Below are 14,312 nucleotides of genomic sequence, written 5' to 3' on the forward strand. Positions count from 1 at the left end.
AGCACATCCCCCTGAAACAAATTGTACCCATCCTGATTAACCGATACAAGGTTTCCTTGTCTGCAGAATTATTTTATCCAGAATCTCAGTTTGTAATCAATACCAAGTATAAATGCATTAATTCTCAGAATTATTTTCCATAGAACTATAAGCACTATCTTTTATTTTTAAACAAACTATTTTCATGCTTCTAATTCTAGTCCTGAGATGCCTCAACAGTAGGACTTCCGTGAACTTGTGCTTGACCTGGCTACATTGCAGCTAATAGTCCAACCTGAGCTACATTTGAAATAGTGTCTTAAAAATTAAGTTTCTGTGTGTACCCTCATACTCTATTAATTCACTTACTCTAGATCAAATAAATTCAATTAATCAAAACGCCAGTCAAACTGGACAATAAGTACTCCTTTGCTAATGGAGGAGCTAATTCAAAGTCTTTCCTTCAATCATTCTTTGTCTCTCCAACACTTTGCCGCTTGCAAGACAGGAATTCTGATTGAGTCTTTTGATTGTTTCCCTTTCAATCATCCCAGACCTATTTCCAGCTTTGTCTGTGGAGTCCAGACATTCATTTTCCTAATTACTTCATTAATTACTGTGTATATCATAAAATAATCTTACATTGCTTGGCACTCAAAACCGCTTACACCTTCAACTACACTGAACTCAAACACTGTCCTTTTGCAGCCTTAACCACTGCTGTGCCATGCAGTTCCATCGCAGAGTTTTGATGTCTCTTGGCATTCTGCTTTCCTCCAGGCACTAGTTTTACTAAACTAGAAGTTTCGTTCTGCAGATAGATGATTTACAACTTTAGAAGACACAGATTAGTTGAATTTAGGATTTATCTCAGCTCTAATTATAGCTGATTGTTCTGTTTCAGGATACAGTCTGAGAAAACAGTCATGACTGTTCTTATGAACACCTTCTAGTGTGGTCATCTCACACAGCCTAATGACTTTCTTTACCATCAGAAGATTCTACTCTTTTTATTCTCTCCATGTATTTTTCTCCTGGATTTCAAATACCTGACACAAACTTTTTTTCTTTACATTGATGTTAGGAAAACATTAGATGAAGAAGGACACTTAAAAGAAATCCCATACTAGCTCAGAACTGAGAATAATAGATGGTTATTTATTTAGGGGGAAAACTTACAGACCACTGTCCTAGATAACAGTCCTCTGCGTGAAATGGAACAGAGTCTAGCAGCCTGAAGTAGGAGCCGGAAGCAAGAGGGTGGGCACATGCTTTACAACTGGTTTTAGAGTATCAGAGGCTATTGGCAACTGGCTGAAGGAGTAGATTGTGCTTCCACAGCAATTAGACATCTCAAATATTTGCACTAAAAGCCTAAAACCTCACTCAAAGTGTTTTATAAATTGGGACTATGTATAACTTTGTCGATCATCCCCTCTTTCTCAATTCTGCAGAACTTTGTGTTATTCTTATTTCATTTTTGTATGCTTTGTATTAACAAGGCAGCACAATGGACTGTACTTAAATATGGCTAAAATAAACTTTCCTCTGTCAAACTCTAAATTGGAACCAGTACCAGTGGCCACTCAGTCATGTTGAACTGGACTTCCTTCTTGACTCATGTGCATAATTTTGCTATGGGCCATGGTATTTGCTGAGTCCCCTCATCATGCATGTGTTAAGAATTATCCTGGGTCCTTTAGAAGTGCATCCAGAGCTTTTACTTTCTGAACCATCTTTCCAGCACCCACAATGTTTTTTTATTAATTAATGTATAATTATACTATTTTTCCACTCCTCTACCCTCCAACCTTGCCTATTTGTTCCACTCTATCTCGTATCCTCAGTCTCTTTTTTTAATTACCCTTGTTGTGCATATGTTTATAATAGAAATCAATAAATATATAAATAGAACCTAAGTCTACTTAGTGTTTCATGTATCTGTTAGGCCTGACTACTTGATGTTAGGCTAACAATCAGGAGGGCCATCCCTGAGGAAGAATAATTGTCCTTTTCTCATCAGTCCTCCATTCTTTCGAACTCTTTATTTGGTCTGAAGCCTAGTGCAATTATCCCACTCATGACGGCATGTCAACTAGTGTCTTTTGGGGAGGACACGATTGCGATTATCTGTATACCTTACCTGTTAGCATTAGAAGATGCACTCTCACAACAGACTTCCTGGTTCTCTCGACTATATCAATACTTCCATTCTTTTTTCCATAGTATTCCCTGAGCCTTAGGTATAAGGATTGTGCTGTTGACATAGCAACTGGAGCAGGGCATCACACAGTCAGTTGTTCTCTTTATTTTGATCAGTGTAGTTTTCCGTGATGATCTCTGTCCATTGAGAAAAGATGCTTATTTGATTAAGAATGAATCCTAATCAATGTCTGAAGATTTAGGAACATGATTCTTTCTTTCTGATTTTCTTGCTTGCTTTCTTTCTTTCAAAATAGTTATAGAATCAAAATACTTACTGATCAAATTTGTACTTGACTATCAGTCTTCTAGAATATGCAAACTTGTATTTCCATGATGTTGTCAGGTTTTTTTAAGCAGTGAAATTGATTTCTATTAACTTCATTTTAACTGTATTATTAAGTGGATATATTGAGTTTGAGATTTGTACAAGGTTATCACTCATGAATTTTAGAGTACATTATGATAAGAAAGCTCAAGTTTTCAGGCCGTTACCAATCTTGGAATGTCTGACATTATTCAAGTGAAATGTCAAATATAGAACAATAAATTCTATATAATTTAATCTCCCTACATTAGATATTGTCATAAGTGTTTCATAACACTTATTTATGTATTTTTTGTATGTGAAAGTTTAGAACTCACATCTGCTACCCTATGCATGGATGTAAGAATACCTTTACCATGTAAAAGAATAGAAATTGTGTTTTGAACAGTGTTTTTAGAGAAGGTTTTTCATAACTTCTACTTCATAGAAAACCCTGGCTGTGAATTCTTTGATTACCTATCAACCTCATTCTACTTGGAAAAAGTTCCTGTCAGTTTTCCAAAAAGAATTACACAGAAAATTCAACCTGCACTGATATCTCAGTGGTTGAACAACAACTACAACAACAGAGTTGAGGCTGGGAAATAGAAAATGCAACTGAATAATAGTGGTGATTTGTTCTACATTGAAAACAACCTACACTCATCTTACAAAAGCAGAATGTTGTCAGTAATGTTCTTGGCACTCGACCCCTTATTTTTTTTTTCTACCACTTTCTGTTCGACATTTTCAAGATTTATTTACTGTCCCAAATATCCAGAACAGAGAATATCATAGAGTATATCCTATTTGTGTTTTCTAAGCACAAAAGTCCTGCCAAGGATCACATCATATCCATTCTGCCCAGGCATTTCAATTAATACAGTTCTTTCATATTGTCACTATTTTCTAACCTCTCAGTAAGCCTTACTTTCTTACTGAAAAAAAAAGTATTACTCATTTACCATTGCCTATTATATTCTGTACTATCAACCTCCTTGTTGAATAAAATTGCTGGTTGAATTCTGAAAAAAAAGATTACTCTATCATTTCCTCATTCTTAAAACACATTGTTTGGGTACATGAAAATACTCTCTCAGCAGTATAAATAAAATGCATTTAGAAAGGTTTTCATCCCTTAAATACAAAAAAAATAGTATGTTTTCTTTCTATTTAGCCATTTGGACCAGTTATTTCTTTATGGCTTTATTTATACAAGAGAAAGCATTTAAATTTATGGTAGAAAATAAGAGAAGAAAATTTATTACATAAAGGAAGACGAATCACTTTAAACAATATGTTTATAGAATGAGAATACTTCCCAGCTTGAAACTTTTACAGAGGATCCTAAATATTCTGCTCTCTTACTATGATTGAAGTACTATAAGCCAAAGTCAAGACATCAAAAAAACCCATGAACCTGAGTTACCTGTTTTTAAGATGTGGTAGACTTTTCAATATTTTCTTCAAACCCAAATAAGAATCACCTAGAAGTTTATGTTTAACTCATAAATAAAGTTTACATGAGCTAAGGTAGTTCTTTGTATAAAATATTTTTGGACAATAATATATTTTCAGCATGGTATGAAATATTTTCAGTTACTAAAATATCCAATTTTTAACCACACAATTTTAAAGAAAATTTCATATCAATTTCTCTTAACCCACTCTGCTCTTCCAAGACAAAAATTCATCATAATTTTTAGAAAAGAAATAGATGATAATTTTTTTCAAGTATGCCAATTTGAAACTTATATAATACACCCAACTATAGTATGACATATAATAATCCTTTTACATTCTCTTTTGCATTAAAATTATAAACATTATATCTAATAAAAATCACTATATTCCATATTTTATATAAAATAACTTCTTGAAATCTGTTAAGTATCTTTCCAGAACCTTGTATGGAAGGATTTCTTCAGTAATTTAAAATTACTCATGTGAAATTAATGAAGAAAATGGGCTATGTTTTATTCAGAAATTATCTGCATTCATATCATGAGTTTCAGTTATTAGTCTTTGAATTTGAAATTACTTGCTGGTCAAGAGAATTAAGTAGTTCTCACTTAATATCACATTATTCATTAAACTAAAATATTAATACCCTCTCTTAAAAATATGTTATGTAGATTTATCTATTCAATTCCCACCACATCTGCCTTTAGGAATACAATTCTTTGGTATTTCCTCTTTCATCATATGCTATACTGAGTTTGCATCCAAAGTTATAATATCTGAAATAACGGCACACATAACCTATCAGTATATTTTCATGTCTTAACTCCATTTGTAGCTGTTATTTAATGCCTAATACCTTTATAAAATATTACTATTACTAAACAAAATAAGGGCTAGGATACAGAAGTTTATAAATTCATTAGTGTCCAGAAACATACAGAAATAATCAGAGAAAAGTCATATAACTATTGGCTTTAACCAAGTTAGTTCCAAGGCTGAAGTTCATTATGCATAATTTTTCCTAATGATCAAAGATTACTCAATGGACTTCAAAGATCTGTTTGTCATTAAGTTCCTCTTAAGTACATTACCCTAGCATTCTGATAAAATCTAGTTTTTAAACTTCATACATGAAGTATAATTAATCACAATGGAAATTTTATTTATTATTTAAATCAAACCATTCAGCCATCCTATCTTTTATAATTAGCGGACTTATATTTTATGTTACCTATCTCTACAAACTTAAGAAACCTTTATAGAAAAAGAAAAACTAATTATATATCAGTGGTTATAGTATATTTTACTTAGAAGTAAAATTATATATAGCAACTCAATTCTCTATTTTAAGAATGTGAGAGAGTATAAGTAAAAATTAAAAATTAGAAAGAAATCATTACTTAAGTTTTTGATAGTTAATACTAACAATCAACTCGACAGATATTGAATTGCTTAGTCCACAAACTCTTTTCACAACTGTGAGTTGTTTCATTTCGTGTTGCTTTTTTCCTCCATGAATTGAGACGGAATAATCTACCATGAACATGGGCACAGTATTTCATTGTCTTGGGTCTCAAATTGCAATAAAAAAGGAAGCATGCTTAGCATCAATTTTCATCTGCTCCTGGTTACTGATCCAGTAAGAACAACTGGTCTGTGGTTTCACCACTATGATTTTCCAACATGTTAGACGGTTATCTCAAACTGTGATCCAAAAATAAACCTTTTTTTTTTTCATTAAAACACTTTTGTAAAGTATTTTTCTTTCATAGTAATGAGAAAAGCAGCTACTGTATTGTTTGGTCTCAACATAAAGTTACTCTGCTTCTTGCAATACATTGATGTGGCCATCTTAGCCTGAATTTACCCACAATCCACCAGTTCCCTTTTCCCCTGACAGCTTGTTCCTCTGGACTGTGTTGTCCAATTGTCTTACTTACAACAATCCAATGTAACATTCCAGTTCTGCCTTTGTTTGGGCTTATTTCCCACCGGATCTTTATATATTGCTCAAAGAAAATAATTCTTTGATTGTACTTTCAATTTGATTTATAGACGTATTTTTCTCTTATACGGCTACAGCATTCTTTCCAAGCTGTTATACTTTTCAATTTACCAGTGTTTCTCTCAGACTTTTGTAATCCAGTGCTATAGAAGGTCGTTATAGAAATGAATCAATGTATTAAAAAATGGCAATGGTGAATTTCTCCCCATATTATAGCACTTTACACTATAAGCTCCACAAAAGAAAAGATTGTGTAATGTAGTCACCATTTCAAGTACATTAAACATATTAAAATGATTATTCATTTTTAAATATGCAATTTATGGTGATAATAATAATGATATACCATATGTCAAAATTTTCAACATAATAATTTTGAATTCTGCTGAGTACATTACATTAAATGTCTAATAACAAATTAATAAAAATGAGCATGCTAGTCATTAAATTCACTAGTGTCTATCAATCTGGATCTTAATATGTTTAATTAAGTTAATGCCAGTCAATTAGTCAAGCAGCTTAACCTCATATTTTTTTCTGGCTCTGCTGATGATAGAATTGTAAATGTTTATAGATGAGAAAGGCGGAAGTGTGCCACAACCCATCAAAAAACAATACAAAATTAATTTTGTTTATTGAGATTGAATTTTTATTTCTTTTGGTGAAAATATTTAGACCCTTTATTTTTCCTTAAGACATATTATAAATAAAAGTTCAAAAATACACTCTCAGTAATGCAGTGGTAGCCACCCATATATAACAGATGCATTGGCTTAGCCAAATTACCTGAGAGTAATGGAGTAGATTTGTTTAGCATAAAAACCTGCTAAATTTTATATGGTTGGATTTTTTTCAATAAAATGAAACAGACAAGGAGCAAACAAATAAGACTTTCTCGATAAGACTGAATTGCCTGTTTCTAATGAAGAAGAAAATGTAGAATGAGCCTTGGGAAGCAAAACACGTAAATGTCAGAAAGGAAAAGATACTTTGAGGATGCTGGCTTGACACAAGACTGCTGCTCTCTGTGACCCATAAGAAGTCCTCACACATCTTCTCGCTCTTCCTTCTCATAGTATTCTTCTCTGTACCCTTCTACCCTCCCTTAATTAAGTGCTGGCCACTCATAATATTACCTTTTAACCCAATGTATTAAAAAATGTGAATAGCCAATCATACAATTCACATTTTCAACAAGTATCTATTAATTTCAATAGGAATGTTTAGTTCCCCTTGATGCGCACATCTCAGGTAAACAGCAAATATTTTACCACACAATGTCATGTTTCAGATCTCCTAGTTTCATTCCTGATAACTTTTTTTTTTGCTCAGATTTATATTATATTTTTTTACCTTCCTCTTACTTCTCACTATAAATATCATTCTGTCATTGCTATCTGACATCATGAATACTATTCAGGAAGAAATATCCACAAAATAGAAGTAACCATCAGTAAATAATTTCAGGTGTAGGTCTCTGTAAATTCTTACAGTTTGTGCTTTTAAATATTGCAATATCATGGCTAAGTTTGTTTAGCATAGTTTTCCTCAATATGATTGCCAAAATCAAAGAAAAAATGGCAAAAATATTGTGAAATCATTCAAAAATAAATAAAAACTAGATTTTGTTTCTTGTGTCCTGCTTGACCCCATCATTTTGAATTAGCACTTTTCTAGAATGTAAAATGAAATTTGTATGAGACTTTCGATCATATTCTTGTGATAACTTTATTATTTTTAAAAAATATAATTGAAGACCCATAGTAATTATCACTTTTTTCATTACTTTAAAAGATAATGAATGATGAAAGAAATACTGAAATAAAATAATTTTATTTTAGGTTGTATGTTGCCCTATTGTGAAATATAAGAAATTCTCATGACATACGGATGAAAAAATAGAAGAAATAAAAAGGGAGGTAAATAGATGAGTTACTGTGCATTAAGAATTCTGAAATTACTTTGAGTCTGTTTGTCTCATTCAAGAAGCAACAGATATTGTTAGTCTGGGTATGATCTTACCTCCCATTTGAATTCAGAATGAAGGTACAAGGTTTGTATACGACAGTGAGAAATGAGAAGGCTGGTAAGGGCCCTTTCTGTGACCCACTGCATTAACTACAGCACTAATTGGCTTTCATCCTAACTGTGGAAACCCTCTTCTTTCCCTACTCTAAGATCAAGTTAACATTGACCTTTTCTTCATAAAAGGAGAATTTATTCTCATTAAGTTTAATTGTGTAGTTAATGTTTTCATTGAGGTGCCTATTAAGCTTCTGTCTGACATTTCTAGAATCACTTAAGGTGCTGAACTTGTCATGGGAAAATGTCAACCCATCAAACTGCCCAACTCCCCCTTATAAATGTACCAGTCCTGACTGTTCATCTGTTTCTTTTTGTTCTTTATTGAACCTTTTCCATACAACTGCCTTGGCTATTTCTCAGGAGTGTCTGTCAACTGTTTCTCTGTTCTAGCATATGGCCCATTTTCTCTAAGATCAAATTAATGATCTTGTTTCCCACTGACCTTTAAATATACCATATGTATTTGTGTTTATAACTAATAGGTGAATATAAGTTTTAGAAAATTGTTGAACTAAGATTAAAGAGAGAAATTTGTCCGTAATAATAAACAAATTTTTGTGTTTATTCTCCAAGCATTTTTCTCAGTGCATCACTTCAATAATAAGACCATTAATATGAATTACCCTGGGAATCATGGAATATGACAAAATCTCCATCAGCTTTGAAAAAGCCGCCTTTCATTGGGTTCTAAACAACAGTTCAATATGAAGGAAATCATTGAAACACGTTTGGTTACTGATAATAAACCTTTATACCTCAGGTACTGAATCATAACTCTCTTTGCTTATATTGTTCAAAGTAAGTATCACGCTTGCATATTGTTTCTGTTTTTATCTTCTTGGTATGAAGAGAAATAACCTTTTATACCTGGAAGCTTCATTTTTGCAATAATCTGAGAATGATTACATAAAATAGAAAAAAAACCTTTTAGTCTTCAAACATTTTATCATTGTCATTTATGATGTTATATTTTTAAATTATCCCATTTTGTGTGTGTGTGTGTGTGTGTGTGTGTGTGTGTTTATTTAGATGCCAGTGGGGTTCAGAAGACAAAAGGTTTTGAATCAGGCAGGAGATGGTGTTCGAGTCGATTGTGAAGCACCTGACATGAGTCATGGGACCCAAACTCAGTAATTATTCAAGAATAATATTTTCTTTCAAGTTCTGAGTGAACTCTCCAGCCCACATTAAACTACAGTTAGTAACGGAGTGTTTTTGGACCATAATTGCTGGGAAGTTACGCAAGCTTGATCAAGTGGGCCACTGAGATCTTATAGCGGAGATCCTGGTAAAGGACATTTCTGAGCACAGTAGGTGGAGCTAAGAAGTGGAATCCGGATTCCCTTCCTTGTTTCTGGAACTGATAAATAGAAAAATAAGAGAAATAACAATTCTGAATATGACCCCTCCTTCCCTTTCTCCTTTCTTTCCTAAATGTAATGGAAATTAACTTCAGTCTTGTACTCACAAGGGAAACACTGTATTCTTTAACAAAATTCTTGTATTATCTTTTTTAAAAAAAAAAACTTTATCCAGGGAACATTATTCCATGATAAAGTACATGATTCGCAATTACGAGGTCCTGAGATTGATCACTAGTAGAAGAGAGGGTAGCAAAGAGGAGAGAGAAGAAAGGGAGAAGGAAAAAGATAGAGACAAAATTAGTTTCCTAGATATTTGTTTTTGGCAGTGTGACTTCTTGTGTGTAGAGGCAGATCAGACTAAAAAATGTGGAGTCAGAAATGGAAGTGAATAAATGAACAAGTACTCTTCCACATTAATGTATGGTCTTTATCGAATGATCTGGTGTTGTGGCAATAGCATCCCTTTGTTTCTGAAGGAGATACTAGGAAAACCCTGACATATGTTTTAAAGTATTATTTTGGATTATTTTACTCAGCTCCCTCCCTCCCTGTCTCAACGACACTTGATGCTTCAAGATAGATATATACCAAAGCCTAGTTAGAAAGTTGAATTTTATATTTAAAAAAAATTTCTTGTTTGTCAAATATCTCCCTAGACATAAAATGGAGGAGTAGGAAAGAAGAAGAATGTTGCTTTTTATTGAGGATTTTGGCAAGCGATTTTAAAATTGGAAGAGATAGAGAGAGGAGTCAGTGGTAATGAATGGCCAGATAGTGGTAATGTGGACAAGATGGTAGATATTCAGGCCAACTAATGAGAGGTCAGTATAAGTGAAGCATAGAGCAATGCTATGAACAGAGGATGCTGCCTAAACACTTACAACTTCGCTATTTATTGTTAGCTCTCTCCTGCCCCCACCCCCTTTTTTGCTTGAGAGTGACTTGGTACAAATAAAGAAGACCTCCTGTATATGAACTTGTCATGAAGCTCCACCCTCCTCTTCTGCACCCTGCTATCCCTGGACTGATTGAACCCACAAGCTGGATTTGTGAAATTAAAGTAAGCACACATTCAGCAATACAAATTTCTCCTTTTCTTTGTGAGTTGCTCATAACTATATTTTCTGTAGAGGAATTTTGTTTCTTCTCAACTTAAAGATACTTTGGATATAATTATTCTAAAACACACGGCCACGAGAAGGCTGTTGGTATTTACACTCTGGCTTATCTACGTATTCTCACCATTTAGCCTATATTTGAAAATTCCCATTTTTCAATTTAAAGCTTTATACTTTCCTGTCTGCCTTTGATTCTATCACTTGTATATGTTGGTGGCTTTTTAAAAAATCAAATCGTTGTCTATTTTGCTCTGAAATTTCTTTCATCTCAGGTTTACTAAGTTTTTAATGTACTGTCGTATATATTTGTTCTGTCAAATGCTTAGTATTTCACATAATAACATGCTCAGTTGAGATCAAAGAGAGCTACATGGAAGTATACATTTGAAAAAGCTTTAAGAAAACACTGACAGAGTTCTGTATAGTAGGTAACTCTCACATATAATCTTAGCTTTTGAGAGCTAAGGCAGGAGATTACTAAGAGTTCAAGAATGGAATGGCTGCAGAATGAAAATTTGTATCAGAATATGGAATAAAAGATAAATAAAACAAGTATATAGATGTTAGATTTATTTTAAAATATAATTTAACATCTAACACACTGTGATATTGTTATTCTTCATATAGTTATACGTAATTGAGATATGCAAAAAATCTTGTAACGTTTTCTTTCTATGATCATGACATTTACTTATTGCTGAGAACTTTTCCCAAGAACAACCTTTCCTGTCAAACTGAAAAGCAAAGTTATTTAAAAAGATAAAAAAAATTCCAAACCTAGAACTTTACCAATGTTATTTCGTTTGTAACATTTGGGATGTCATGAAGCAAGAATCAATTCTTTTTATATAACACCTTTGATTTTCAGTCTTATAACATTTTTACATACTTTTCTAGGAGTAATTTGAAAAAAAGTAAAATAATTTTAAATATTAAATATTTTAAGAAATTGTTTTGTGGGAAAAAGTTATAAAATTTGCATGCTAGACTCATAGAAAAGTCATCAGTACTGTTTATTTCTTAAAGTCATAGCCTGGTGACTAACAGGTTAATCAATAAAGCCGTGTAGTCCAAAGAACTTAAGTCTCAGAATGCCCTCCTTCTTTGCTGGCATCGCTCTTTTTCTAAGGTCACAAGCCTACCTGGCTAACTGAGTGTTTGAGCTTGTAATCTTTTATGTCTGCTGAGTAAATTCCTTCAAATTTTCCTTTTCACAATGATGATGTTTCTTTAGATGAGAAGCTATGTGTCAATTCATTTACTAAGTCAATTCATGTACTAAGTTATCATTTATATTATTTATAAAACTGTTAAAAGATTGCAATAATCTGTAAAATCTGTCAAAAGAAATGGAATTATTTTCACAAAGTCAGTTAGCCACTGGACTGCATATTCAGAATTTGCCCTGAAATTTCAAATTGTTGATTACTTAATGAAGTATAGCATCCCCAATATTTATGTTCTTTTCACCTTGTACATAATATTACTGTGTGTGTATGTGTTGGTTTAAAAATTAGCATATCTTTGTCTCACTCTTGTTATTTACTTTTCTTTTATTGAAAATATTTTATATAATATATTGTCATTATGATTTTTCATCCTCTAATTCCTCTGTAATTCTCTGCATGGAAGAAAACAGACCATTGTCGGTGGAAACAGAATAAACACCTATAAACATATAAATACTTGTTCATAGACCTAGGAGTCCTATTAAAACATATTATATGTGTAAATGACCTAAAAAGTGGGAACCCCCCAAAAAAACATTATGAGACTTAGTGCCTCAAAAGATACCAATGGTATTGAGTTTGTTTTTGTGTTAGCCATCTATTGCTGGACATGAGGCTTGATTGTAAAAGTAGTTTATTGAAGGGAAATAATTTTTTCATTTAAAATTGTTTAGCAATTGGAGATAGCTTCTGTGATAGAATTGGGCTTGTGTCCATTCCTCTTAGGGACAGGACTTCCTCTGGAGCAGTCCCCTGCAGACTTGGTTCTTGCTGCCACAGTCACTATGAATTCATAAGTGTATTCCTCTTGATGTGTTTAGAGGGATTTGTTTTCTTGGTGTCTTACATCAGCTCTGGCTCTTTCTGCTTCTTTTTCCACACAAGCCCTGGTTGGGGTGGGAGACTGTTGGAGACATGTCATTTATTACTGAGTATTCTGATGTCTTTCACTTTTTCATATTGTCTGGCTATGGGTCTCTCTATTTGTTCCCATTTCCTGCAGGAGGAAGCCTCTCTGACTATGACCAAGTTACTGATGGATGGATAGAGCAGAATGTCTACAAGAGTCATTTAATGTTTATATTCCACTAACAGAAGAGTAATATTTGACTTTCCCCTAAATCCTTGGTCTGTTTGGTTTCAGGTTCTAGGCCATCTGAACAGTTTTGTGAATGAGTTCCATCTCATGGAGTGTGTCTTAAATTTCTTCAGGTCTTGGTTGGCTACTTCCATAAACTTTGTGCCATTATTTGACTAGCGCATATCTCAAAAAAGTTATAATTTTAGTATGAAGGGTTTGTAACTGTGCTGTCCATTGTCAGCCTATTTTAGGCTTCTGTGCAGGTTTGTTTATTTAATCCATAGGTCTTTATTACAACCTTGAGTTGACAACTGAATGAAGCCAGTAGGGACTAAAAGATGGCTTAGCAGTTAATAGAGAACAAAGAACACGTCCCTTTCAGATGCTGGGTTCCATTTTTTGCACTTATTGGGTGACTCAAAACAAACTGTAACTCCACTTCCAAGACATTCAACAACCTTGTCTAGTCTCAGTGGGTATTGCACAAATATATTTGCATGAGATGCATGTAAGCAAATCAACTATACATATTAAAAAATATAAAGTTTTTGTTTCAAGTTAAGTAAGTACAGAAGTGTATATATTTATATCCCCATTAAAGAGTTAATGTTGTCTATAAACATATGAGTGATTTTTTTATTTAGAGAGTCTATAAATAAAATCTTCTTATCTTAGAAGACTATTTAGCATATACTTTACATATTAAATACTGTCTATAAGAAGGTAAATTTCCTCTTAATTATGTTTTTAATGTTCTTATTTTAATTTACATGAGTGTTTTGTTTGCATGTATGTCTGTGTGTGTTGCTCATGTGTTAGCCAGAAGACACCACATGCCTGGAATTGGAGTTATGAATGATTGTAAGCCAATGTGTGGATGATGGGTTTCAAACCTGAGTTCTCTATAAGAGCAACAATTGTTTTTCACCATTGAGTCTCTCTCTGTGCTTAAGGCTTCTTTTAAGTTGTTATCTTCCACACATCCTAATGATATTGGCTTGCATATTTATAAATAAAATGGCCAGTTCTTATTTTTCTTGAAGTAATTTTGTTTAATTTGCTAAAGTATATTGGAATACAGAAAACATATGGCTACGCATTTATGCCCACATGAACATGAAATACAGATTTCATATAGCTTGTTTGTACGATGACAGAACACCAAATGGTAAAATGCTTTCATGGTGACATAGCTTATTTTGAGTAGGTTTGGGGAAAAAAATAGATTAAATATAGGAAAAGTCAGCCATTATTACCTTAAAATGACTTTAATGCACTCATTTGTTCTAAACGGCGGGAGATGCGATGATGAAGCCCAATTACTGGGATCTGAATTCCCTGCATGTCGTGGCATGTGGTGCCCAGTGAGACGATGACTCACCTTGTCAGAGGAAATGCCGTAAGCAGATATAGAAATGTTTCAAGTGCATCTTCTGAAAAGAAAGTGCTTTTAACGTGAGGATGTCACCTGATTTTAT

Source organism: Alexandromys fortis, unplaced genomic scaffold, assembly GCF_014885135.2.
Source record: "Alexandromys fortis isolate MF-2015 unplaced genomic scaffold, M_Fortis_MF-2015_v1.1 scaffold_37, whole genome shotgun sequence".
Lineage (NCBI taxonomy): Eukaryota > Metazoa > Chordata > Mammalia > Rodentia > Cricetidae > Alexandromys > Alexandromys fortis.